The sequence below is a fragment of the Acomys minous genome (genome assembly GCF_964271855.1).
Source record: "Acomys minous genome assembly, chromosome: 13".
Lineage (NCBI taxonomy): Eukaryota > Metazoa > Chordata > Mammalia > Rodentia > Muridae > Acomys > Acomys minous.
Window position 1 is genome coordinate 79115666 of NC_140495.1, and position 27433 is coordinate 79143098.

Genomic DNA, 27433 nt, shown 5'->3' on the forward strand with positions numbered 1-27433 from the left:
GATGCACTTAACCAATTCTTGTAACATGCTGACTTGTCAGCTAGGAGTGAAGGAGTCACAGAAGGAAGCTGAGACCGTTGAAGACTTTCGTATGAAGTCTAAACTCATTTTCGATAGCCCAGGTAGTGTAGTCAAAAGACAAACAAAGAGCCAACCTCTGACACTATTAATGATACTCCCCTACGCTTGCAGAAGGGAGCCTAGCATAGCTGTCCTCTGAGAGGTTCCACCTAGCAGCAGACTGAGACAGATGCTCAAACCCACAGCCAAACACTGGGCATAGGGAGTCTTGTAGAAAATTGATGGGAAGGGCAGAAGGACATGAAGGTGACAGGAGCTACATAAGAAGACCAACAGAGCCAACTAACCAGGGCCCGGAGTGGCTTGCTGAAACTGAAGAACCAACCAAGCACCAGGGACTGCACCTAGGCCCCCTACACAGATGTAGCCTATAGGCAGCCCAGGCTTCATGTTGGTCCCTTAGTAAGGGGAATAGGGCTGTCTCTGACATGGACTCTGTTGCCTGCTTTTTGATCACCTCCCCTGGTGAGGCTTCCTTGTCAGGCTACAGAGGAAGAAGACAGAGGAGGAGCTTGATCCTGAGGTGATTTAATGTGCTGGTGTGGAGGTGGGGAGTCCCCTTTTCTGAGGAGGAGAGGAGAAGGGGAAAGAGGGAGGGAAGGAGGGAGGGTCTAGGAGGAGAGAAGGGAAGAGCGAGAGAGGGGCCAGGAGAGGAAGGAGGGGGTTTTGAGTGGGATTTAAAGTGAATAAATAAATAATTTTTTAAGAACTAAACAAAACACAACGGCACATCTTAGAGCAGTGTGAAGAAATCCAGGGCCTCAGAACGCCATGTGTATCCACGGAGTCCGGAATTGCTGAGATCTGAGGGTGCCTGTGGGATCTGTACTCCTCACATCAAGCATCACCATGGTAATCCCCTCAAGAATGACTGCAGCGTTTCATGTTTTAATAGTTCAAATCATAAATGTGTACAACAAAACCCAGCATTTTATTTTTCTTTGCAGCTAAATACTGCCCCATTGTGTAAATGCATAATTTTTTCTGCTTTATTCGTTCATCCCCTGAAATGCATTTAGGTTGTTCCCATTTCTTAGCTGTTGTGACAAGCCCGTGGACTCTAGGCACGTCATGGAAGTAAGGGTGGAAAACTGAAAAGAGCCAGATGACCGGAACACCTGCTCCAACCTTGCGTCACTTGTATGTGATGAGGAAGCTGCACCCGTGAAATCTCACAGCATGGTTACTTATACAAGACCTGACTACTAACAGTGTGTGTTTCGGCATCCCACAGTGAATGGGGAGAAACCTCACAGGGCCCCGCCCTTAGATGGAGGAGCTACAGTCAATGACTGCTGAGGGAGAGAGGATCAATTTTCACAAGAGAATCCCCTCCCCAATTGGTTATAAAATAACAAGTAGTCAGGTCTAAAACATATATACTAAATGTACTCAGCAGGTTGTATTTATGTTCAAGTGTGTGTGTGTGTGTGTGTGTGTGTGTGTGTGTGTGTGTGTGTGTGTAGTGGGATGACAATAATAATTAAAGGCAAAAAAAAAAAGTCACACATTGGAAGGGTACAGGATGCATGCGAGGGATGGTAGGGAGGGAAGACATGATGTTAATACAGTACTCATAAATAAAAATTTTTAAATTAAAAATCTCTGTTTAGCTTTCCTGGCCTGCTAAGACCTTCCACCCGTTTATTAGATTTTGTTGTTGCTGTTGTTGTTGTTGCTGTAGTTGCTGTTGTTGTTGTTCCATTTCTCCCCTTTGAACTCCTGCTCTGCTGAGAACTGTAGCTAAACCTACAGATATAAAGATTAAAGGCAGGTCTAGTGTGACTTTTGAACATCAAAAGTCCCGAGTTGTAGGTGACTCACATAAAATTGCCTGGTGCAGGCTCTTTTTCTCTCTTCCGTGCTTGAAAGCTATTCATTATCAGTCTGTTGTGAATGCTCTTCTCCCCTCTCCTGCTGATGCTAGGGACCATCAAACGGATAAGCATCTCCTCCCCAGAGAGGATGTGTTATGTTCCAATCTAGAGTGCAAGATTAGGTAGGAAGCAAAGACGCAAGGGGAGAGTGAGAAGGAGGAATGACGAGAGCAAGAGAGTGAAAATTTTACATTGATCCACTGAAGCTTTTTAAAAACAACAACAACAGCAACACACATTTCCTGACGGGAGCGCGCCCTGTGCAGAGGACAATTTTGCTCTGAATTCCAGCATGTGATTATAAGCCTGATCTGAATTTGTTGGAGCGTCTCCATATTAAAGAAAACCCCTACAGAGCTCGAGGCTTTGTTGGAGAGAGGAAGCCAAGGCTGAAATGAGAATGCCTTCAGTCAGATATAATTTATCAGTTAGCTCCAAGAAAAGAAACCCAAGTAACAACAACAACAAAAAAAAAATGCAGAGAAGCTGACACGACCCAGGGAACCTCCTAGCTTAACCACAGAATCAGCGAGGTTGCTTCCTAATGAGGTCCCGGTTGCTACCGACCTTGAACTTGTGTCTCTTCTTAGGAAGAAACATTAGAAACAGCCGGTTATCTAAGACAGAATGCAGCGAGGGGCTGTACTGTTCTGTGTGCGGGGAACACTACATACTGTTGCTTTCTTGGTCAAATCAAAAGTTGTTTCTTGTGAGTGTAACTGGGAGGCTAAAGATCTAAAGGCAAAATAGACTCTTCTCTTGTACAGCTCCGAGTTCTGAGCTCATCACAGTTAGCATCTAGCTGGCAGGACACCAACCAGAAGTTATCGAATTAAGCTGTATACAGAAGTCAGTTGATTGGTTAGTATTTCAAAGATCTGTTCCATGTGTGCTCTAAGGCTTGCATCGTCTTTAAAGTTCAGAAAAGCCTAATTTCCTCTGTGCACACATCCGTGTCCCTTCTCACCTACTCTGTTTCCATTTCCACGCAGGGAAGGACTGGGCACCATTCACTGACTCTGCCCACTGCTTCTGCATCTGTTCGGGATACCTCAGAATTCACGGAAGCCACAAAACTCATTTACTCCTTTTTCCAAACATACAGGTCTCACAGGCTTTGCACAAAATTTCATCATCCTGCTTAGAACCTCAAGGCTGCAACAGGGCACTACTAGGGTTGTTTCAGAACACAGCTGCCGCCTGAGTTTTCCCTTGGAAACAACTTCAAGAGCTAGACAAAGAGGACGGCACACAAAAAGACTTTTGTTTTTACTTTCTTAATTTAGCATTTTCCATACATACATACCTAATCAAAGCTGATTTTTTAAAAAAAAATGGCCTCTTCATACAGGCAGTACAGTACCATGCTCTTATGTATTAATCATGGCCTTGTCTCAAGCTTCCTCCAAAGCAATTAAAGTCACATTATTAAGTAGATTCCTAGGCGGCTATCTATCCTGGCATCTTTATCCCATGTTCCTTTGCCAACCATAACATGCGCTCAGCCCAGGGTCTGTCTTTAGTGGTCAGCAGCAGCAGCCATACTGGGCATGCTGGTGAGGTTCAGACCTGCATCTCGGCCCGAAATGCTACGGAAATAATTTTCTTACCAGAATACTATTATTCTTACGTTGATTAAACACGGAGTCTAATTAATGAATCCTAGCGATCGGAATGTTCCTTAAAGTACAAAACCACCACCACAGAGATCCTAAGTGGGTCTGCTGGCATGTCACAAATTCCAGCTATGATGGGGAAAGTACTCTATTAGAGTCAGCCTATTTTCTCCATTCATCTTTTTAAAAAATTGTTCAGTGTATTAGTCCCTACAAGGATTCATTTTTAAGCCTAACGGAGGTTGTTAAGTTATCACTTACAGTACCATTTAAGCATTTGCTGCTGTATCTGTAGCCTTTGAACATGCCCTGAATTATGGCTCTGTCAAACGCTGCGCATCGCTGCCAAAGGGCACCTGGGGGGAGGGGCACCCGGCTAGCAGCGGCACAGCGGCCTATCTATATTCATTTGTTTGTCCCTACTTAAGTTGATTTTAATGTCCGCGTTTGCTTACACTTTTGAAACCGTGTAACATATTTCAAAGAGACAGGTTCAATTTTCAAGTCAAACAGCAGCTAATGGCACCAGGGATGCCGGCAACCACAAAGGAAATTATATAAGAGGACAGAATTTGAGTTAGACGTTTACACAGGCAGCCAGACAGAGATGAGATTTCAAATGGCCCCTGCTCCCTGTAACTGCCAGCTCTCTATGTTTTCAGGATAATGTCTGGCCATTAAGATCGCAGTGCTACTATGGTCTCTATTATGCCTGCTTCTGAATTAAAAGGAAGCCAAAATATTAAGGAATTCTCTGGAAGCTATTTAGTAAGATGTACACAAAGATATAAACAGCCCTTTTCAGTGTAGTACTGGAGCTAACCTGCTTTCCAAGCAGATGATTTATTTGTTAATAACTCAAGTTTAGACTAGTTCCAAGAAAGTAAAGGAGGTGGTTTTGAATTAAGGATGAATAAGCTAAAAAGTAGGTCTGGCTAATTGATTGCGATGCCATTAGCACCTGTTGTGATGTCAGGACAGTGAATGAAGTAAAGAAAGAACAAAGGGATAAGTCAGGGACTTAATGAATAGATTCAATTAGAATGTTAAGTAAGAATCTAAGAAGCCAGGAAATGGTGCTTTCTCTCATCAGATTACTTTTGGGTTTGCTGCTGTCTTGAAAGGGAAGAGGAGATCCTTCCCCTAAGGTAGTGTAAGTGGGAGAAATAGCAAATTGCTACAGACTGAAAGTCAGATTTGGGCATTGCTACATAGTATCTGTGACCAGGGCTTGGCACTTTGTGAGCCTTGAGACTCAGGGGAGGGGGATGGGCAGTGCGGGACAGCTTTCACAAACTGGGCAGGCCTGGCAGAGTGAAGTGAATGGCCTCAGAAAAGGGAAACGCAAAGAGCAGAGTGCTTTAAAATCATCTGTGGTTCAAATGTGGGCTCTTTTGTAGTCCAAGAAAATGGTAAGTTTCATCTCAAAGATGAAGGGATTGCCGTTACTATCAGCTTTCATGGTTGGCCAAAGAGGATCCTGTTTCTATATGGTGCTGTGCTTGGGAGCAGAAGTTGGGTATGAAGAAAAAGGATGAAAATGGGCATGTTTTAAGGAGATGACTGTGGGACTTGGGAGAAGAAAGACAAGAAGCATTAGCCAAACACAGGTTGGATTCTGTCTGTTTGTGCCTGGTAGAAATTTTTGGGAATCAGAAGATAGGAACAATTTACCTACAAAGCAGATTATTTTAGGAATCCCAATAACCTTCTTAAATCCATGCTCTCTGAGAATGAGGGCTACACACCAGATGAAGGCAAGACACCTCATCTCCAGCAGCTACCATCCGATCAAACATATTTTTAACCTCATGGCATTTCTGAGTCATCCTGAAGTCACACGTAGTACCAGGTGTTATTTGATTGAAATGCCGCAGACCCCAGTGACTTTTCTGAGTTCAGTACGTTTGTCAAAACAAAGTCTGGAAACTTCCTAAATATACCTAGAGCATACCATATAAATATGTTTAGGTAATAGGGGCCAAAAATGTCAGAATTCCTAAGTCATCATGAACAGCGATTTAACAGAAAGGTGGCATGACCCTGAATCTCTATTTTAATGGTATAGTCTTTATTACTGTTACAAATTTTATTACTAACTAACTTATTAGCTAACTTATCACTCTGTCTCACATCCCTCAGCTGTAATGTAGGAACAGCAGAACTACTTGAATACTTGAGTTACGATTATTTACACACCTAAAATATCTAGACATATCTTTCATTCTCGGTCCATGTCAGGCTACAAAGCATAGTTGTTATTTCTTGGGAATCTGTCGTGTGGCTAACTACTCATGCTCTCTCAGGCGACGAGGCGGACTGACAACTCCTGCGTCAGCATCCTCTGATGATTCGTTTATCATGGTGACAACCGGGGTGTTATTCCAAGTGCTCAAGTTTGAATTCTAACTATACCGCCTTCTAGGCCCTGTCCAAAGATGGGACTAAGAGAGACATAGCCACCACCCCAGTCTGTGACTATCATGAAGCCCGGCCTGAGATAAAAGTCGGAAGCACATCCTTAACTCTGCTATCCTGCAGCAGCAGCAGCGAGGAGTTAAATTAGAGTCAGTTTATCCAGCCGATGTATCACTTTGAAAACACTGAGTAAATGGGCTCAGTACGTCTTTAAGAGTGTGCGGTAATTACTGCTCTGCTTCCTACTTTACATTAGAGCAGTTTTAGTTACTTACTGGGATTTGAGGACAGCCCAAAATTCATTTCACAGTTGGAAGGATAACATTATGTCGAACACTCAGAAGGTGTAAGACACTGTGAATATTGTCTTCACTCTAATAACCCCAAGCCTTGGAACTGAAGTGCACAACCAAAGCATTAAGTCATTTTCTGAATCCTGCTGCTACTCGCTGACTCCACAAACATGCACTCAGCCATATTCCCTGCACTTGCCACTCTGGGGTTGTAAATAGACACCGATCGAAGCAACATTAACTCTTTCAACTACAGCCCCATTTCTGCCCTGAATGGAAAGCTTAAAAGCCATAATTTACTAAATGGTTTTGAATTATTCTCAACACTCTCCTTGGAAAATGATGGTAAGCCTTAAAAGGGCTCAAAGGTTGTAGAATCAGAGAGGAACTAAGAAAAAATTACAACATTTAGAATTTCTGTTAACTGTAAGAAAATATACCGATTCTATAAAAATTGCACAGCAATTCACGCATAGTTAGTATTATACAAAGAAACAACAAATGAAGTTCATAGTAGAAATAGATGGATTTAGTTGGGTAATTAATTTCCTCAGTGATGTTTTCTTCAAAACCTAAACTGTAAAATCTATTAAAAAATGGAAATATAGATGAATTATTAGCCATGATAGTAGATCTCCAAGTAGCATGGTGGGTGAATCACTGGAAAGTGTGTGGGACTTTCAGAATAGAAACAAAATCTGTAGAAGCTGCTGATGGTTAGCAAGTCAAGCTCAGATAAGCAATGCGGTTAAAAAAAAAAAGCCCAAAACTCTCCTCATGATTGCCAGGACCTCTCCCCAAATTTTACCGCTCAAAATTTTAGAAATAATTACAGCTCATGTTCCTCGTTCCCTGCTTCATAATTTGGCCAAGTTTGTGGTGTTTGGAAGATTTTCATTAGCATCTTTGAAATTTCCTTACCATGCTTTTACAGTCTCTCTCAAATTATTAAACAAGGCATTCTGGGAGACTGGACATCTGGTCTCATACTAACTGTCCCTCCAGATTCAACCCAAGGGCATATATAAGAAATCTCCATGGACTTTCAACCCTTTATGACTTTTCAATCTCTAGAAATCTTTGAACACAATGAAACTCAGAAAAGCTTCCTGTGCAGAATCAATTTATCTCCATATTAAAGAGTCTCTTCTAAATTGCCAGATTTTGTGGGTTAATTGATCTTTTCTATCTTTCCTCAAACCCTATTTTTAAAAATGAGTATTTCATTACAATCAGGATAAAGGAAAACAATCTCAGAACTGTAGATTAGAGTCTAACTAGTGTCCCAAGGTCAAATCATTTAAATTGCTCACAAATCTGCTGGTTTATTTTTAGATTTTATTCATCCTATATTATCATATTCTAATTGTCTCTACAGTAAGCAGAGATTACCATGAAAAATAAAATGACTTCAAAATCAATATGTCTTGCAAGAAGAATTGCTGAAATATTTCTTTCCCCCAATACTTGATAAATATAAGTTTTTAGATAATATTCATAAACTTGAGGAACTCCAGAATCATGCTCACATCAGATGACCTGTCTATACATTTTGGAGTGCATATGACCAACCTCAAGTTTGAAAATTATCTAGATTCACTCACAGAGCATAGGATGTGCTGTGCTTGCTGTTAGAGTTTTAGTATAGTAAAAGAAGCCAAATTTGACCCAGCTAAGGAGGGATACACAGAACAGATCTTGAGGGTCAAAAGATGCCATTTTAGGTCATCACTGTGACAGCTTAATAGTGTCACCTCCTCTGGGATACGGAGACAACACCGAGTATTGCCAATCAGAAAAGTTGGCATAAATCCATGATGTCCAGGGCTTGTCATTGGGATTGACCTTATATTCAGCACATGACTTACTTTTAGTCACCTCAAAAAAAAAAAACCCTATAAAAAGGATGTGTATTTGAGCAATATCAAACTAAAAAGCATCTCAGAAAAGAACTTTAAGTTACAAGACAGTCTGAACAGGTGTTGAATTTCACTGGTTCCCCAAAGTAGAGCTATTCATATTGCTCACAAATACCAGCCTCCTAGAAAGTATCCACCCTTTGGCAATGGAACATAGTATTGCCATCTCAGAATTTATACCTGAGGCAACACAACCTACATTTAAACACACACACACACACACACACACACACACACACACACACACACACACACACACATCAAAAATTCTTTCCTTACTCTTTGAAGTAAGTCAGTGATTTTCTTGGGCTGAATTCATGGCTAGCTTTGGCCACATACAAACTGTAGGCTGTGGGCTGGTCCCACCTACACGGAAGGTTTGCTGGCATGGCTTGTTGGCTTGTTCCAACAAGTGTATCTTGAATCACATTGTTAGATTGTCCAACAACAAGGTCCCCATAGCCAACAAAAGAACCACTCAGGCAAAGCATTCTCCGTGAGCTGGAAACTAACTCCCAGCATGCTGTAAAGACATTCTTACATCCTAATGAGATGGTGAATGTGAAGCAGGGAAAAGACACTAGAATAAAGGCTTATAAACAAATGCTCACCTTTATTCAAGAATGAACTGCCTGCTCCTTACCACAGACTAGTGTGCTCTAGACATCAATGGGCTGATACATCTTTCAGTGTCTCTTAAGACTAGTACACAACTAGTAGGCAAGCTGCCTTGCAAAATGCTCATCTGCATGGCATCAGCCAGCCCTGCCCTCCGTCTCAGCCTCTCCAGCCACTAGCCCCAGCTGAAATCCATCTTAGCTATTGCATAAAATGAAAATAAAGACTTGTGAAACACACACACACATACAGACACAGACACACACACACACACACATACACACACCAACCAAAAATATGCAAACAATGAAAGTGGAAGAAATGTTGCAATGAGTTTTAAAATAAGATTAAAATAAAAAGAATTAATAGAAAAGCATGAAAAGATAAAATTAAATAGTCACTCAAAAATCTTGTCTTAATCAAAATGAGTATTAGTCAGCAGGTGTTTGAACCTATGCAGGAATTACACTCCAGAAGGTTTTCTTTTCTTTCTTTCTTTCTTTCTTTGTTTCTTTGTTTCTTTCTTTCTTTCTATTCACTTGTTTTGGGATCGAGTTCAGATCCTCACACATGGTAAGCACGTGTTCAGCTAAAGCATTACACGCCAGGTCCCGGGGAAACATGTCTAACTAATGCTTACCAGCCTGAGAGAGAAAATTCAGGACACCAAGCCAGGAGAGTGAAAACTGCCTCACGTGACAAATTAAAATCCATGAGTTTATCTGAGCATTCCAACTAATTGATTTTTATAGAATGGACTTGAGAGGACAGAAAAAGAAAATACATCTAGAAATTAATATTCAGTGGTGCTTCCATGAAAGAATATTTTGATAATTCTAAAAGATATAACAAACTGTCAACTCAGTGAGAACTTTTCAGTAGAGCAGACATAGCAGTGGTTTGGGTGTGGCTGGGTTGGGTAAGATCAGAATAATGTTCACCTCTGAACTTGAGCTCTGTAGCTTTTTGAAGATCTTACAGTATATAATCTACAAACTTTTAAATTAAAAAACTTTCATATTAGATTCAAAATACATTAACTTATATAAAATAGAGTAAAATTTTCACAAATTCCACAATTAAGAATATTGATTTTTAATTTTAACACTGCCTTTTAATTAAATGCTATATAAGCACATGTAGATTACTATTGACTAAACACAACTGTAAGACTAACTAATATGTCTGATGATGTTATGTTTAGAAGTTATTTTTAAGGACACTGAACAAAACATAACTTTTGTTAGATATATATGTTAAAGTAACTTAACTATGGATTTCTTGACATTTTCTCAGACTGATCCAAGCCTGTTTTAACAGCTTGAAAACATGTTATGACTTAGGTAAGGTCCATCTAAAAATGGCAGCAACTAAATTTAGCAACTGTGTTTCCTGGCTTAAAGATGTTTCGGGTGATAAATGTTCCCTCTGGTCTTATCATCCTAGGAAATGACATAGCAGTTGGGGCCTTATTTCTATGCAGCATGAACTCAAAGCTTGAAAGAGAATCTGATTGTCCTTCTGCCTGAGCTAAACCTTCTGTCCGTCCTCAGTACACACTCCCAAAGAGGCTTAAGTGGGTTTTAGAGGCTCAAGAATGATTGGATGAATGGAAAGATATACCATGTTCCTAGAAAGAAAGACAGAATTTTCCATCTATAAAGCCTATGTAAATTAAACACAATTCTCCTCCAAGTTCTAATAGAATCTTTAACAATTTAATTGTGAATCTCTTCTAAAGCGACAAGAAAATTCTTCACACAGTTTTACTTAACTCCTAAGTGTTTGGGTTAGAAGACAATATTGCAACATCAGTAGATACATGTATACATACCAACACATACAATACATACAAACTCAGAGCCATGCATGTAAAAGCTTAAGAAACACAAAATAACAAGCTAAAAAAATAGCCAGAGAGGTTCGATTCTGGCGATGGAAAAAGAAAGGCAGAAAATATTTACCAGCAGAATTCTGTGTTGCCTTTTATTTTAACACCCAGTTTTGTTTGCTGAAAATGGGAGGGAGGGAGGAATGGGAGGATACAAGGAATGCAATTGAGATGTAATATGAATAAATTAATAAAATACTTTTAAAAAAATAAATTTTAAAAAAGGAAAATGTTTGCCTTTTGGCAGAGATGGGTATCACTAAGAAATATTTCATTTTTGATGGACGAACAGCTGGATTATTTTTCCAGCCTCCACTGTAGTTCTCCTGGCTTAGGCTTCACATTCAGTATCTCAAGTCTCCCCCAGCATTTGCCCACCCAGCATGGCCAGAGCTCAGCTTTTTCTGCTTCTAATCTGATACCCAGTTATGTTTTGTATTTACCTACTCTTGGTGGACATCCTTCTAAACGTGTTAGTACTTTATATATCTTTATCTGCATAAAGAGAACAAGGACTTACCTGCATTTGTCCTTCCTTCAAATTTAAGGGAGTAGAGCACGGTGCAAAAGAGAATACAAGAAACAACGTCTGCAGCATGCACTAGGCAGATAGCCAGATGGCATCAGAGATGATAAATGAAAGTTACTCGGCAGATAGATTGATATGCAGGGGGATGATAGATAGATAGATAGATAGATAGATAGATAGATAGATAGATTAAATAGATAGTAGACATAGTCTATATGTCTATTAATAGATGTTAGATGGAAATGTTCAAATTTGTACAGACAATAGACATATACAGATATATACAGATCATCAGACAGATGAGCAGACAGAGTAACTGTTCTATTGTGGAAATGTATTTAATATTTTAAACAACTGGAATAAAGCCATTCAGCCAACAGAGGGATTTCTTAATTACAAAGACTTTAGTTCTGACCAGGCTGCTGTCGGAGAACATGTAGCATCTGTGGAAAGCTCCAGAAGAACCATCAGTTGTCAGACAGATGAAATGGTAGGAAGCTAAGAGGCTGGATTCCATAACCTGGTTAAAAGTTGGAGAAGGATTTCCTTGTCTTTAATAGCTGAATCCTCTGGAAATGATCATAATGAGTGAGCTAACCCAAAAGCAGAAAGACTCACATGCTATATACTCACTTATAATTGGGCACTAGCCCAAAAGGCATGTCCCATGAAAGTCTTCACTTACCAGGAGATTGGGATAGGTGTGAGAACATCCTACTGAGACTCTAGGTAAGAGAAATATAGGAGATGGGGAAATAGAAGGATCCAGAGGGTCCTAGAAACCTATAAGAAGAACATCATGACAGGTGGATCGGGGCCGGGGGGGGGGGGTCTGCTCAAACTATTGCACTAACCAAGGACAATACAAGTAGTAAACATCGAACCCCTACTCTGATCTACCCAATGGACAGGACATTCTCCACAGTTATGTGGAGAGTGGGGTCTGACTCTGACATGAACTCTAGTGCCCCATATTTGACCACCTCTCCTTGGTGGGGAGGCCTGGTGGCACTCAAAGAAAGAATAAGCAGGCTACCAAGATGAGACTTGATAGCCTCTGACCATATAGTTGGGGAGGAGGTCCCCCTTGGTCTTAGACCTAAGGGAGGGGAAAAGCGTAAAAGCAAGAGGGAGGGAGGAAGGGAGGGAGGGAGGAACGAGAGGATACAAGTGATGGGATAACAATTGAGTTGTAATCTGAATAAATTAATAAAATTTAAATTTAAAAAACCAACAAAACAAAAAGAAAAAAATGTTGGGGAAGGCAGGGAGAACAAAGAGAGCGGGCGGGGAGCAGGGCAGAGAATTTTTGTGAACACAGCTGCATTGATCCTGGTGCCCTGTTCATTGCCTTCCTAGAAACCTGCAAATCAGAAGTAATTTAGGGCAGCCTGATCACCCTGGCAGGTACAGAGTGGGAAAGGCCTCTGTCTTGAGACACATTGTCCTTCTGAATTACCAACATCCTCACATGTCAAGCTCTTACCCTGTTCGTCAGATCTTCAGGAATTCTCAGTTTAGAAGACTGCATTGGTTTTTCCTACCAAAACAAATATAACTATCAGTGAAATATTTTAACTATTAGAAAATAGTTTAAATATTTTAATCAATTTAATTCAAATGCTTTTCAACATTGTTTTGATTGTGTGAAAATATTCTAAATCAAAGAGAAAATCCTTGGGTAAAATATTAGCCCCTCACAACACATTTACCTTCATTAAAAAACAAATACAAAAACAAAAAACAAACAAACAAAACTAGAAACTGCTAGGTAGGAAAATAAATGGATATTTTACAAATTCACAAAAATAGATCTACATGTCTAAACATTAAATATATTCTCTTGTTAATTTGATGCTAAAAATCAATTAACAAGATTTCATTTGTAGTCTACATGATAAAACAAATTAATGCTAAAGACTCATTGTTCAAAATATCCATTGCTCTAAAATCAATATTTGATTATGTATTAGTTTGAGGTGTTTTAAATTGCAACAGATTGTTTTAATTTTTCAAAGCAGAATTATAATAAGCCAGAGCAGCTGTTTGTTTTCTTTCTTTTGAGACAATGGATGGGTTTCACCATGTGGTCCTGCCTTTCTCAGGATCACTGGCCTCCTGTGATCCCGCTGCCTCACTTTCTTGAGTACCAGGAGTATGTGCTACTCCAATGCAGTATACAGTGGCTGTATCAGCCAGCTCTGCACCAAAGATTTTAATGAGATGAAATACATTTCCTAGTGATTTTTCTCTCTCTCTCATGCTATCAGCTTTAGTCTGGTGACGGTCTTTAAGATTTGTCTCAAACAATTTAAGACATTTATCTTAGCTCCCCTTCCCTCAGAAAATTGTTTACAAAAGGGATCATGCATAATGCACATTTTCCTACCTATCATTTTTTAAATACTGCTGTGCATCGTCACTACTTCTTATGTGTCACTTAGATTTCCTTCTTTGATGATAATCTCTAGGTGACGCTGGACTGGGGAGAGCTGGGCCAAATGGCATGTCTGTGTTTGTGTCCATCTCTTTAATAACTGACAAGATGCCTTTGCATCCTGTTAACTAATAATTTTATATTCAAATTATTATTTTTTAATTTTTAAGCTAAATGTCATTTTAAATAAATTTCTAAGTAAAGACTTAGTCTGATAAGTCTTTATATAGAGGCTGCAGAGATGTCTCAGTGGTTAAGAGCACCAGCTGCTCTTCCAGAGGACTTAGGTTCAATTCCCAGCACCCACACGGCAGCTCACAACTGTCCACAACTCCAGTTCCATTGGATCTGACACCCTCACACAGACATACAGGCAGGCAAAAGACCAGTCAATGCACATAAAATAAAAATTAAAAATCATTTTAAAAAGACTAATGGGCATTTTCCTTTCTAGGCTGGAGTAATGATTACTACTTATATCACTTAGACATTATTAATGCCTCTAATTATATTACTTTGGGGAAGGCTCTTATTCTGAAAACAATTGGTATAATTTTAAAATCCCAACTATTCAAAACTTTTAAAATTGTCCAATCTTCTAAAATAAACATTCTGACTGAAATGTTACATACTAGAAAGTTTTGAATATATCTGGAGAATATATAATTAACCAGTACTTATTAGTTTTGATCTCCAGCTCTTTCTGATACAGTTAAGGCACATGAGACATAAATCCATTTTACACAACATCCCTCAAAGGTTTTTTATTGTGTTTAAGAAAAGTTAGGAGCCAAGGCAAACCAATTGCTCCAACCCCGGCTAGCAGAGAAGTGATGACCAGAGGGAAACCATTAGTCATCAGCAAATTACAAAGAAATTACCATGCCAAGTCAAAGGTAAAATCAATTACGATAGGAATTACAGTACCAAAGCATCACGCCTAAGGCCCTTGTGGTTAATAGACACCCTGAGATAACTTTATAGGGGATTCAAGCATCGGACTCTCTGTAATGCTGAAACACAAAATTAGATTGAAAGAAAGGATATAGATACTTTATAGTGTAAGTTGGACTAAAAGCCTGCCCTGGCCATAACATCAAGCGTTGTTGGACAGACTATTTTCTCCACGGGTTATTACATTGTGGATAGTACGGGGTGCACCCATTGACTGCAGTGCTTCTGCCGTGCTCTCTTGCCCGAGTCTTTGTGAGGAGAATTCCCTGTGCTCTGACTTGACGTTGGCACCCAGCACTAAGACTCAACAGCCTTAAGTTTTCAGTGCGATGAGACTGAAAGACAATCGTACAACTTCAGGCTGCCAGCGGCATTTTTGATCTCTTTGCCGAGTTTCAGATGAAAGCACCTGAAACAGAAAGCCCAGAAAAATGCAAAGCTTTACAGATCTCACTTTGCCCCTCGGATTTGATTGCTATTCTCATGCCCACTATAGTCATCCAAGATTCCCAAAGAAAGTTAATACAGGGCACCTGCTTCTGCTTTCCCTGGTTGTCCAGGGTCGTGTTAAACTCACTCGCCTTCAATTAGCCTTGCCCCACAAACATTGCCGCATCCCCTACACTTAATCTTGCCTTTCTCTATGAGAAAATGTTTTTCATCACAGGAGATACAAATTTGGTAAGAAAATTAAGAAGGCTATTTTTAAATCCCAGTCTTGTTATTGGTTGGATTATTATGCCTGGGTAAATCATTTAATCTACTTCTTGCAATTTTTTCCCCCTAAATTGGAGAAGAGGCCTGAGGCATGGCTCAATAGTCAAAAGTACTTCCTGCTCTCCCAAAGGACTCAAGTTCATTTCCCAGCACACACATTGGGTGACATTCAATCTCTTACTACCTCAAATTCCAAGGAATCTAATGGCCTTTTCTGGACTTCAGAGGAACCTATATATACATGGCAGGTGCATGTGCACACGCACACACAGGTACGCATGAATACACACATACAAATATAAAATAAAATGCTATGCAAGAGCTATTCAAGGAACTCAAAAAGATGCCTCATTGTACAAATGATCTTCAGATCACTGGAAACTGCTATACAGACCCAGTGTGGAGGACAGTGAAATTTTCCTAAGTATATCAATGTTGTATTAATATTAAATTTCCAAATTACTATTTCCCATTAGTTACATGTAACTTCAAAATTCCTGCTGTGTTTACTTGAAAAAGTTATTTTTGGTTACTGGTGCCTTAACGTTTTAGACTTTAAAACTCATTGCATGGATAAGATCCTCTTTCTGGGCAAGCCCATGCTTAGTTTTGGTTTGCTGCCAACTGACTCAACATCATTGTTGAGATTCTCAGCTCACCACAAACTTGCTGGTCCATCCAGTATCTGCAGATCTTCACACTACCCCGATGTGGGGCTTTACACCCAGCTAAGAGAAGCTTCAAGTTTACTTTTATCAGAGTCTCTTGTATCTCAGGCTGACCTTGAACTAACTATGCAACCTAGCCTAGCCTTGAACTCTCTATCGTTCTGGTCCCATCTTCTCAGGGCTGGGATTATAGACCGCTGCACCCAGTTTGTGTGTCAGTGGATATCGAACCCAGGACTTTGTGCATGCGAGGTAAACACACTAACAGCAGAGCTACATCCAAGCCCAATGTTTTCAATTTCTACTGATGACTTATCACCACCACCACCGCCACCATCACCAATGTCTTTTTTTTTTTAAGTACTAATCTGTAGAGAAAGGGTTTGGCAATGTCTCAAACAGCAACAAGAATAAAGACCTATTTTTATCTTTGTCCTTGGAAAAAAAAAAGCCCAGTACACCATGTTCTGATTCAAGTGACCCTGTTGTGTCTGCAGCATGCCCTAGGTGAGGTGTTTGTACACAAGCTAACTGACTACACTGACCTTAGGAGGTAGGTGGCATCACTACCATCTGTTCACTGGAGACAACACCAAGGCCAAAAGGAGGTCACTGTCTCATTCAAGGTTACCCAGCTTGCATTAGAGTTGTGTGTGGAGCCTTCCTAAGTCTAACTTTAAGACTCATTTTGTTTTCTCTGTGTGAATATAACTCACAGAAAATGTGCGGAGTAATCGCTTTCTACCCTTCCGTGGTGGTTAGGATTGAGTGTCAACATGAGAGGAGACGAGCTTTCTATGGGGGGTATTTAGATCAGGTTGCCCTCTGGGCACACTCATAAAGGATTAGAAGTGGAGAGGTAAGACCCACTCTATGGGAGGGTGGTACCATTTCCTGGGTCTTGTCTGCTTATGGATGAGAACGCTGCATCCAATGAGATGGCTTAGGGAGGAAAGGTGCTTGCAGCCAAACTGATGACTTAAGCTCAGTGCTCAGGAACCACATAGCACAAGGAGAAAAATTACTCCTTCATCTTGTTCTCTGACACCCACAAGCAGAGCAGAGCATGTGCTTGTGTGCGCAAACACATGCCCACACATAGGTATACACGTGCATATATACGCAGAACAAATACATTTTTAAAAAATTTAAAGACAAGGCAGCTTTCTGAGTACAGAGATTTGTCATTTTCTGTTTTCTGACTTCAGATACAATGGGACCAGCTGCTTCAAACTCCTGCCTCCGTTTCTGGTTGTTTGAGTGAGAACGGCCTCCATCAGTTCATATATTTGAAAGTTTATTTCCCAATTGGTGGAACTGTTTGAGAAGAATTAGGAAGGGTAGCCTGGTTGGTGGGTGTGTGTCTCTGGTAGCAGGATTTATGATTTCAGAAGCCCACACTGTTCCCAGTTCTCTCTCTCTCCCCACCTTGTAGGTATTGCCTTAAGCATTTAAACTCTCACCTTCTGTTCCATACCATGCCTGCCTGCCTAGTGCTTTGTCCCCCTTTTTTTTTCTCCCCATAGCTTGCACTAATCATGGTATCTCAGCCCAGCAATAGAACAGTACTGAGACATGGACTGTATCCTCAGATTCTGAGCCAAAATAAACTCTTTGTCCCAAAAAGTACCAAGATGGCTTCTCCTAGGGCTTTCAACTCTGCGTGTTCGTGACAATCTTCAAGCTTCTTTCCGATTTTAGGAAAGAATTATGACTCACCTCCACTTAAATCTAACTATAGAGACATGGAGTACAAAACTGCTTCCCTGCATAGCCCTTTAAACAATTCTACAAGGGAAACAGTTTATAACGCTTTGAGCCGTTTACCAAACACAAACACGCTTCTATGGCCCAGATACCAGTTTAGGAGGAAGGGAAAGATTTGTATGCAAAACCCGGAAAGCCTAACGGTATCTTAATAGTTTAAAGGTTACCATAAAACAAACATGATAAGCAAAGCTCCCCATATGTCAAAAAAGTGGTGAGGGTCTTCCTCTATTAGAGCCCTTTCCACTCTCCGGAGGTCTTTCTTGCCTTTCCTTACTCTATGTTTGATGTTTGGGGTGGGGGCGTGAGCAGTGACTATTCTAGTATAAAGAAAACTATATCCTGGCACGGTTGAGCACTTTTGTAATCCCAGCACCGAGACACCGCAATGGCAGCAGAGGAATACTTCGCAGTCTGATGGGTCAGTGAGGGGCAGAGTAGCAAGAGATGAGCTCAGAGAAGCACTCAGTTAACACCAAGTGTCAGAGAATGTGGCTTTTTCTTTGAGAAGAAGAGTGGCATAATCTGCCTCTCTTTTTCTGATGATTACATTCACTCTTGTAGCAAGAATCAGTGGAGGAGAAACAAAAGCAACCCAGAGAGAGTAGATGTCAAAACAGGTAAGAAGCTACTGTCAGTTTGGGAGACAAGTGATGGTGGCTTAAGCCAGAGGAAAAGCAACAGAGATGGGAAACGTTACTCAGATTTTGAACTGGCCTCAGTAAGATGCCCAACAGATTGGACACGGAATGTGAGAGGAAGACAGTAAGGATGGAGCTGGGACTGGCCTGATGGGCAGACAGAACAAACAGCGTTAGTTTGGATGCCAAGAGGTACATGTATTCTGTTTCTGGGGCCTGGATGTGAAAGCCAGCTCTAGGGGCTACACTTACTGTCCGAAGGCGAATGTGTGTGTGAGTGAGGAGCCCAGCACAACAGCCTGAGCTGGAGAGGGAAATGCATTAGCTGTCATCGCAAAGATAGCATTTAAAACCACATGCCTCAATAAAATAGCCACAGGAATGGTATACATAGAAAAAAGAGATAAAATTCTCTTGCCATTATATTCATGATTATATTATTTCCTTCAATAGAGGTTTAAAGCATGGTAGCATTTTATTTTTACAGAATGAAATAAAAGATTAGTGATCCAGGCTCTACATGGGACTATTTCCAATTTTCCTTTGGGATAAAAATCTTCACAGGTACTATGTTCAATAATACATTAATACCTAACTAAAAGCATTCACACACACACACACACACACACACACACACACACACACACACACACACACTGCATGATCAATTCCTTACTATCATTCCAAAAGTGAGAACGCAAATGCCTAGCTGCAAATTTTCATTCCTTATATTTGTTATTAGTACCCAATGGAAGTATTTCCAGGAGGTTAGCTTCCTTGCCTGTAAAGTAATATCCCATAATAAGAAATTTAAACATAATAAAATTGAACTTTAAGGAATATCCTTTTATTTCTCTGTAATGGAAAAAATACAATGGTGATTTAGACGTCCTCTGGTAAGAGCCTTAATACATGCAAGCTGAGGGGGAAATGTACAGGGAGCGCTAATACCTTATTCTTTTCCTTAATAAATTCTTTTTCTATATTCATGTCTAGTGTCTGAGAGTTTCCAGAACTAAGATCTTCATTCTAAGCCTCTAGTGCTTGCCTGAAAACTAATTATGTAAGTATGACATTGAACTAATAGCTACGGGAGTTTAAGACCATATACAGAAGACAGCTATGAAGACACCACCATTGAGCTACTGCCCCTGGATCAGGGGTCAATGCAAATCAATGCAGGGACATTTTTTTTTCTTGCAGGATCAGAGATAGGATAAAGATAATTATAAATCTCAGGAACAATAAAAAAAAAACAAGGAAACTGTGTGACTTTCATGAACGATGGGTTCACCTGCTGATTTAAGCTGTGTGGATGGGAAATTCTGTGGCTCCCTTGTGTAACACCAGTACCCACTGTGTTTGCTCAGCCTGTCTCCACCACAGCATCCTCAGCTGGTTTCTACTGTGTTACAAAATAAGAAAATCAATGGGAAGTAGCTGAAGTGTAGTTTGCCTTTCCATGGAGCCACGATTTTCCTAGCCCCAATCTGTTTATCTTTTCTAATTGTTCTGACTATTTTCTTCTTTAAGTAACTGTGTGTATCAGATAGGGTTTCTAAAGAAAACAGATGGTGTGTGCAAACTGGGACATTTGGGTGATGCTTAATAAAGGAACTGTTGAGAAAGTCAAATGGAAGGAGATACAGTTCCTGCCAGGTAACAGGGTATTTACAAAAAAAGGAGCCATTCTGGAAGGAATGAAGAAAGTGAAGAAACAATCAGTACAGAAATGGCAAACAAAGAAATGATGTATCCCAGAACCACCATGGGACACAGCCTGTAGTTTTTGTGGAGTATTCGATACACTGTTTTCACCCTCATTCCAGCATTTTACATCTTACTAGTGTCTGTACCCATTGTGGCTAAACAATTCTGAAACCAAGAAGCCTATTGATGCCAAGCAAATGGGTTGTGTGGTTGGACTGAGAATGAGCCCCACAGACTCACAGATTGGAATACTCCATTAGGTGGAGTTGTTTGGGAAGATTAGAAGGTGTGGCATTTTTGGAGGGGGCATGCCACTGGGGTGGACTGGAAGTTTAAAACACTAGTGGGTTTCCTAAATGCATTCTCTCTCTCTCTCTCTCTCTCTCTCTCTCTCTCTCTCTCTCTCTCTCTCTCTCTCTCTCTCTCTCCACCCCCCCTCTCTCTGTGCCTGCAACTCTAGATTCTGCCAAGCTCACAGTCAACCCCAACCATCACATCACTACTCAGAGAGATGTGCATATATGCAATAACACTCTCATAAATTACATAACTTCATTACTTTGGAAATTTTTTCTAAATTTGCTTACTGTACTTTTTTGAGAATTTTTTATATTCATATTTTGGAAGAATCTCCAAAAATGTAGCAGTTATATCCTCTGTAAAAATAAGTATTTTCTGACATTATAGTCTTCCTCTTTGAGATAAGACTAGTAGTTATTCTCATAGAATCATAATAGTTGTATTGTAATTTGTGGCTGAAATTCTAATAAACTGCCATCCTTTCTTCTCTTATTAAGACTTTTTTATTATGAAATTCACAAAGATGTCTTCTTAACATACCGTACTTTCTCCAGCCCAGTGAGTCCTCTTTGGTTGTCCATAAGGCCTTGCTCTGAAGAATGTAATTCCTTCTGTTCAGACAATTGCTCATGCACATTCCTAGATGCCATGGAGTCTAGAGAAAAAAAGGAAGGAGGGAGGATGAAGCCAAAGGGAGCTCATCTAGAGCTCTGGCTTCATGAAATATAGGCTGAATGTCACGCTGTTCACTTACAACTTAAAAATTCTTGAGGCTTTGGTTGGTTTTTTTTTTCCAGTTATGTTGAGCACAAAGACACACATGACATAGTCAATAAACTAGCTTTTTCCTTGTTTCAGTTTTGCATTCTAACTATATTTTAAACCCTTATGGAGAACATTTACTTGCCTTACATAAGTATTCTCAGAACATTCAGATTAGTTTTTAGCACATGTTTTTAGAACATTTGTATAATATAAATAGAATTTTCTTCATTAGAATAGAATTAGACATAATAAAATATCACTGAACTGATACTAAGAAACTAAGGTCAGAATTTTCTTGTCATTATTGGGTAGTATGTGGTACATGGCATATGCAGGAATACTGTTCTAAACTGCATGATAATAGCATAAAATCAATGTTTGAACTAGCTCTTGCTGACAAGCCAGCAGGTCCCACTTAGCCATCATTTCCAGGAGAAATACATGGTGCTGAATGAGGAAGCTTAATGCTTTTGTTTTAGGGTTGCTGTCATATAGCAGAATGAGCTACGCTGTGCTAAGCCGAAATCAATATAATGTCAGAATTGCTCAGAGTTGGTAAGAAGCCAGATTACATGAGAAAATTATGTAAGGATCAAAGCAGTTAGCCATTTTAGGCAATCAATTAAAACATTTCCATATAATTTCTAAGGTTGATGGGGTGGTGTATTCTAGCATGTTCTGGATGATTTGTTTGTAAAAGGTTGATGGGATGGTGTATTCTAGCATGTTCTGGATGATTTGTTTGTAAAAGGTTGATGGGGTGGTGTATTCTAGCATGTTCTGGATGATTTGTTTGTGCTGGCATTCTCCATGGTCATACCGTGCCATCATGCTACCAGTATTTGTATGTCTAGGACGCCCTGGATTGAACATATGAGTTGTTAATGTGTTATACTATTAAAAATTAAATTAATTTTATTTATCTTAGTCATATAGGCCAAATATAATGAATTTATCTCAAAAATATAAATAAAGGAAAATTTCAAGTTAATATTTTCAAAACTTAAATCTTGCTTGACCTATCTTTGCTGGAATAGAGACATTTTTATTGAAATGTTGGGGGAAAACTCTTGAAAGAGAGAATAATATTTTATCATGTAGCATTCGATTTTTAAAATCGTGGGTTATGAGAATTCTATAAAGGTTCTCTTTTCCCTGCCTTTTTCACGGCTGCTGTGATCCAAGGTCACTCCAAAAAGAATTTGCATTGCTGGCATAAGAGAGTTGAAGGTACTTGCTGTCACCTTGAATAATTTTGCACATTTCTCTTTTTTGAAAGAGAGAGAGAGAGAGAGAGAGAGAGAGAGGCATAGGAATGACTTTATTTTTGTATGGTCTAAGAAAGATTAATACAGCACTCTGGATTTCTTGAGAAAACCTATTTTCTAAAATGATTTTGCCTTGTAACAGCAGAGAAAAGCTAGAGGTGTTCACATTACACAGTAGGTGCAGACGGACACCCGTAGGAGAAGCGCTTGACCAGGGCAGCAGAGCTAGAACGCTGGCAAGGGAGGCCAGCAGACAGATGCTTGTTTCAGCTTCGTGTGTGAGAAACACACCGCCTCGAGAAGCAGGGGCTTCTGGGAGAGGCTTCTTGCTTTTGAGAACTCCCCGTTCTTCCTTAATCTCTTATTAAGCTACACAGTCGTTGTAATTTACTCTCCTTGCTTCACTTCAGATCACATTTTAACTGGAAGATAATAAATTTGGTTGTTTCACATTCTACTCCAAATCCTTGTGACTGCTGAGGTGTCATTCTCTCTTTATAGCTCAGCTTACAGATGGGTGCCAACCATGAGCTATCCCACTACCCTGTTTCCCTCAGAAACATCTTCTCACTGTGTGTGTGAAATATAGCACACTGCAGACCATTTCCTTCTGTTTCTAGAGTCACAACACTGACCTAAATCTCACCATTTTGTTTCTCTGTGAAACACTGCAGTTGTACTATTTGTGTCCTTTGTAAAATGTACAAATGGATGAGACAGAAAGCAACATACCTACAGTTGTAAAACACTAGTGTTAATGTGAAACCTTTATATTCCAAAATGTGCACCTAAATCAGAGATGTGGAATGAACAGTGTGTGTCCACGTACTCTCTTCAGCACAGGGGCAGACCATATACTTTATTATATTGACTTATTTCCACAGAATATTATAGCAGATGATAGATGCATAGATAGATAGATAGATAGATAGATAGATAGATAGATAGATAGATAGATAGTGTTGCTCATATGTATGTATACATAAACATATGTATACTCAGGGAGCTTGTCCCCAAAGCAGACTGATTTTACCTCTCCTGGCAGCCATTAGTTGCTTGTAGTTCTTCACCTTTATGATTTCATCTTTCTTTATAGTTGAACAGAATCTCGTTGCATATATTATCCATGCATCACCTGAGGAAGATTTAGGTTTCTCTATTGTCTAGCTAATCAATGAAGCATCAGTGAACGTGGCTGAGCAAGTATCTGTGGAGTTGGAAATCATGTCCTCTGGTCATATGCAAAGAATGGGATAGCTGGGTCATATGGAAAATCTACTTTCAGCTTTTGAAAACACTTCCTACTGATTTCCACCGTAAAATACTTCCACTGATTTCTTAGCTTGCAATCCCACAGAAAGTGAATGATACCCAAAATTCTACCAGAAAACTTCCAGAAATTTTCAGACTTTCGGCAAAGTAACAAAATAAGTACTTTTTCAATATATCAATAACAAACACCTTAAGAAAGACGTCACAGGCACACTCCCATTCACACTGCCCTCAAAAAAAAAAAAAAAAAGATATCTAGATTTGAACCTAACGAAAACTGGTAAAAATAACTCTGCAGTTAAAACTGTTAAGTCTCTGATAAAAGGCGATTGGGGAAAACACAAGGGTCCCCTGCTTACATAATTGTGAAAGTGGCCATCTTACTAAAAGCTCAGAATCACACATTTAAAAACAATCAAACCCCTTCCATTCTAATCTGTAGTCAGGGCAGTCTAGGAGATGTCCACAACATACTGTTGTTGCCTTTGGCTATCTCAGAAGTTGAAAGTAAGATCATATTGCTGAAAATACCATGCACTTTGGACATAAAACTCAAGATGGATCTAATCCAAAAGCCTCCTTCCTAAGGGCTAGCTTTCACAGTATGGGAAAGTGATAAGAAAGCTGCAGGGGGTGGGTGCGGGGAGAGACAGGGTGTGGGGGGGGAGCATTCAATAATTCAGTAATTCTATGATGATACCTATGAACTACAGCAATGATCAGCAGACTAATATATCTCTTAAGGTGGAATAGTGATACTCATATCTTGGCTGTTTAGTTTGGACTTCAGGCCTGCTTCACAGGAAGAAAATGATGCCTGGTCCTGTATGTCCAGCCCACTATGGGGGCGGGGAGGTTTGAATCATTAAGGAAAACCTACTAACACCACTTTCCTAAACCACGTAATTCTAACTACATTTTAGTTACTTATCCCTACACCCACAGGTAAGTATTACCTCTCATCAGAAAGGAAAAAGGATCTTTTGCAGGACACATACGCAACTACAGAAAACCAAAACTGGTCAAAATGCAGGGAACAACCAAAGGCGGGCACCTGGCTTCAACTGGTACATTTACAATCCAACTACTATACCTAAGGCTCAGAGAACACCTAAAGGAAGGTGAGATGATTGTAAGAGACAGAGGAACATGAACTCTGCGGCAAGATTGGTTCTACATGAAGAGCTACATGCAGTTAACATATCTTCAGAGATGGAGAATTAGTCTTCCCCAGGAATGAGCTCCCTAAATAATATTATATTCATTTTATCAACACTGAACGGACTCAACAGATTGTATTTGTGTATGTGTGTGTATGTGTGTGCGCGCGCGCGCGCGTGTGTGTGTGCGCGCGCGTGTACGTGTGTAAGTGGGGGAGGGGAAACTTGGGAACAGGTTGGAGAGGAAAGGAGGAAATGATGCAGTATTTTAATTAAAAATATTTTAAAAGCCCAAAATGCGAATGATACAATTAAAAATGTGCTATAAATTTGAACAGAGAATTCCCAACAAAGAAAAAGAAAAAACAAAGAAACAAAATGGCTAAGAAATATCTTTTATAATGTTAACATCTTTAGCAATTAGGGAAATGCGAGTCAAGACTGTCTTGAGATTTCATCTTATTCCAGTTAGAGTGGCTGAAGGTCAAGAAAACAGCTAACAATAAGTAATGGTGAAGATGTAGGGAAAGGGAAAAGCTCTTCTTCCTTATCTCCTCTGAGGACACTCTTAGCACAATTTTAAGCTGCTCAAAGTTCTCCATGTGCTTCAGGCTGTCTTACACCTTCAGTTGTTCATTCAGAAGCTCTTCCTCTGCTTTTTTAAAAAAAACAATCTATCCAGACGCTCATCCTTTATTTCTCCTCAAGCCTACTTTTTCTTCAAGGCTCTGTTGAGATGAAACCTATCTGATGATAAGTATGACATCTAAAGTGGAATAAATAGGCTCCCTGGAAAAAAAAAACCTCTTGTAAAGTGCGTATTGAAATGCATGGGTGTCCTCCTTGCTTGAAATTGAGAATGCAATTGATTTGGCATATCCTAGCTAAATCACAGAAAGAATATTTGTACTCAAAAGATGTTGCTTACAAACATTAGTCCACCCCATAAAGGCATAAAAAACCAATAAAATCTTATGAACAATCTTAACTAAAGTACCAAAACTGTTATAATATGAAAACCACAAACACTGCTGAAAAAATTAAAGACATGTAAACATAAAGATTATTAAGATGGCTACATCACTCAACATGATGTACTACTCATTGCAATTTCTATTAGAATCAGAGTAGCATTTTTTTTTAAATGTAAGTCTATCTCCAAGGTCATAAAAATCTCAAGGGACCACAAACAAGCAGAACAATCTTGAAAAAGAAGAAAGCTCACAAGTCTGTGAATTATAATGTGAATTTTTTATTCAGAAAATATTGGTTCAATGTTTTGAAAACCACACTAATTCATATCACCAACGACCTCTTCAAAAAAGTTCTTAAGCAATTGGAAAGTTTATACATATTTTATAAAATCCTTATTTTTATTTGAAAGCTCATTTATAACTTGGCAAATTTACTGACAGTACTGTTCCCCAAATGACAGGCTCACTTTGTTCATAACTGAAAGAATGTCTGTTGAATACCCAAGTTTGAATAGCCAGAGCTTGTCATTTTTCAATGTAAAAAGCAGTGTTCTTAGAACAGTACTGGTTGTGCCTGTAGCTTAGTCATGTACCCTTCCAGACAGCCACCTTATGGCACTTAGCAAACATTCTGTACCTACTTCCTATTTGATCAGAGTATTAAAAAGAACTTGAAGGTCAGGGCTTTACAAATAGAATGATTCTCTCACCTAAAGTCCCAATAGGAAGTCTTCTCCTCTGTCCCATTTTCCTGGTAAGCGAAGATTTTCATGGGACATTCCCCTTGGGCTAGGGTCCAGATATAAGTGAGTATATACCATTTGACTCTTTCTGCTTCTGGGTTAACTCCCTCATTATGATCATTTCTAGTTCAATCCATTTGTCCACAAATTTCAGGAATTCCTTGTTTTTAATAGCTGAGTAGTATTCCATAGTGTAAATGTACCACACATATTTTAAAATACTTAAAAGAAAATAGTACATTTTGCATGAAAAAAAAAAAAAAACAAGACAAAAAAAAAATACAAAACAAAACCTTCCCCAGGCTCATGCGTTTGAACACTTGATCCCCAATTGGTGGCGCTGTTTGGGAAAGTTGCGAAACTTTTGCAGTGAGACCTCTCTGGCAGACAGAGTCATAAGAATAGGGCTGGAGGTTTATCTATAGCACCTGGTTTGGCTCAAGTCTCCATTTACTGGTCATCCTAAAAGCACCTGCCACTCTGGACAAAGCTGGTCCCAGCAGCCAGGACTTCCACACCTCGCAACTGTGAGATAAAAAATAAACAGATTTTCTTCCAACTTCATTCTGCCTGATACTTTGTCACTGTGACGAGATCAGTAACTAATACAGAAAAATATTTTTGCTTCATCAACATTTCTGCAATGCTTTCTTTGTACCTAGCCCTGTCCTAAATCCATCTCTAAGCATTTGCTTATCGAATCCTCTCCAACTATAAAGCAGATGCTAATAGCTTTGAGGATAAGGAAATCAAGGCTTTGAGAAGTGAAGGAACACGCCTGAGTTTACACAGCATGAACCACAGTACCAGGGCCC